The sequence below is a fragment of the Ursus maritimus genome, unplaced genomic scaffold, assembly GCF_017311325.1.
Source record: "Ursus maritimus isolate PB19 unplaced genomic scaffold, ASM1731132v1 scaffold_10, whole genome shotgun sequence".
NCBI lineage: Eukaryota > Metazoa > Chordata > Mammalia > Carnivora > Ursidae > Ursus > Ursus maritimus.
In genome coordinates, this window is record NW_024423344.1 from 6,739,329 (window position 1) to 6,741,942 (window position 2,614).

The following is a 2,614-nucleotide window of genomic DNA, read 5'->3' on the forward strand; positions in this document are numbered from 1 at the left end:
ATAACCCATCTGGGCACATTATACTCTTTCTTAGCAATTCTTTTTTTTAACCTTTTATTTAAATTCCAGTTAGTTAATATGTAGTGTAAATTAGTTTCAGGTGTATAATATAGTGATTCAACACTTCCATACAAAACTTGATGCTCATCACAAGTGCCCTCCTTAGTCCCATCACCTATTTCAACCATCTCCCCACCCACCTCCCCCAACTCCCCTTCTGGTAACCATCAGTGTGTTCTCTATAGTTAAGCGTCTGTTTCTTGGTTTGTCTTTCTCTTTTTTTCCCTTACTCATTTTTTTTGTTTCTTAAATTCCACATATGAGTGAAATCATGTGGTATTTGTCTTTCTCCGACTGACTTATTTCACTTAGCTTAATACTCTCTAGCTCCAGCCATGTCATTGTAAATGTCAAGATTCATTCTTTTCAAGTTCTGAAAATAGTGTTTGAAAAAGAATTGAATTTTGGCTCACTTTTCAAATGGTTTGCATCCACAAGTGAAAAAAATATTTACAGTGCCAAAAATATCTCCAAAAGTAGACTTTTAAGATCTTTGTTACAATTTTGTGTTCTGACATAAATATGTTCATATACAGCTCTAGAATATGCATACAAATATACGTGTTGAGATATGGTTGACCGTGAATATATAATTTCTCTACAAAAGTGTTAACAGATGTTTCTAAATGATCAGCAAATTGCTTGACCCAACTGCTATTAATTATTTAGCATTAAAACCAACCAACACTAAACTAGCTCTTTTCTAGGATAGGGTGAAAAGGAGGGAAATTTTCTTCAGCCTTACTCATTCATTTCATTTCCCTGCTTTCCTCTAGTGTCTCTTCAAATCTAATTTTCCTGATGAGTTTAAGGTTTATTTTCCTTGTTAATTACAAATATTATTATAAATCATGGGTCCTTCCTTCCTTCTTAAAATTTTCTCTAGAAATTTTATACATCAGCTTTTGCCTTTATACCTGCCTGCTTTTCAAATTAATTTCACATTTGGTATGAGAAAGAGGTTGAAGTTCAGTTTTTTTACATATGGGTATTCAACTGTTTCAGCAAGATTTACTGAGAGCATTTAAAGGTCATCCTTAATGGGTTACTCATTTTTTGTATGGAGTTACCTCAAAATGTTTGTCAAATATCAATTGACCTTATAGGTTTATCATGTGGGTCTATATTTGGACTCTTCTGTTCCATTGATCTATATGTCTACGTATATACACCCTATTTGATTACTGTATCTGGCTTTAGAGTATGTCTTGAAATTAGGTAATGTATGTTCTCCAGATTTATTCTTTTTTCTCCAAATTGTTTTCACTGTTCTAGGTCTTTAATATTCCAAAAAAACTTTAGAATTAGCTATCAACTTTTCCTAAAAACAAAAACCCAAAAACCTGGCTGGAGTGTTATTTAGAATTATAGTGAACCTATAAATAAATTTGGAAATCATTGACATCTTAATGATTTTTGTAAGAATTACCCAGTTCATGAACATGGTATATCTATTTAGGTTATCTCTAATTTCTCTCAGCAATATTTTATAATGTGCAGTATTCAGTAGCTCTTTGTTAAATGTATTCCTAAAGGTAATCCTTATTGTAAATGGTATTGTTATTTATGATTTTGATTAGGATTGTGTTGAACCTGTTGATCAGTTGGGGGAGGGGGACTTAACAATAGTGAGCTTTCCAATCCATGAACGTGATATATCTCTTCATTTATTGTCTTCCTAATTTTTTCCCGTGAGTGTTTAATTTTCAGCATACAGATCTTACGCATTTTTTAGATTTCTACTTATTTTCTGTTATTTGGTGCTATTGTAAATGTTATCTTAAAAGAAATTTCATTTTCTAATTGTTTATTGCTAGCATATAAAAATACAATTGATTTTTGTATATAGACTGTATAACTTCAAATTTTCTGAATTCACTTATTAATATTTTAATAAGTGATTTTTAAAAATTTAGCAGATTTATTGAGATATTATTCACATACCATAAAATTCACCCTTTTAAAGTGCAAATCAGTGGTTTTTACTATAGTCACAGAATTGTTCAACTATCGCTACTATCTAAATTTAGAACATTTTTATCATTCTCAAAAGAAACCCTGTATTCATTAGCATTTATTCTTCATCACACCTCAATCTCCCCTCCCCCAGCCTTAGGCAACAACTGATCTACTTTATGTCTACAGATTCACCTACTCTGGTTATTTTAAATAAGTGGGATCATAAAATATATGGCCTTTTCTGTTTGGCTTCTTTCACTTACCTTGATGTTTTAAAAGTTAATCCATTTTGTAACATTTATCATTATTTCATTTCTTTTTATGGTCTAGTAGCATTTGCCATACTTCTTAGGATTTGTAAATACAGCATTATCTGAAAATAAAGACAATTGCACTTTTTTCTTTTCAATCTGTTTTTCTTCCCCCTCCTATTGCACGGCTAGAACATCCAGAACAATGTTGCTTAGAAGTTGTGAGATCAGACATTTCTGTTTTGTAGCTGATCTTGGGGAAAAAGAGTTCTGCCTTTTTCTATTTAATGTTAGCTATGGGATTTTTATAGATTTTAAAAATCTGTTTGAGAAGTTTTTTCTTT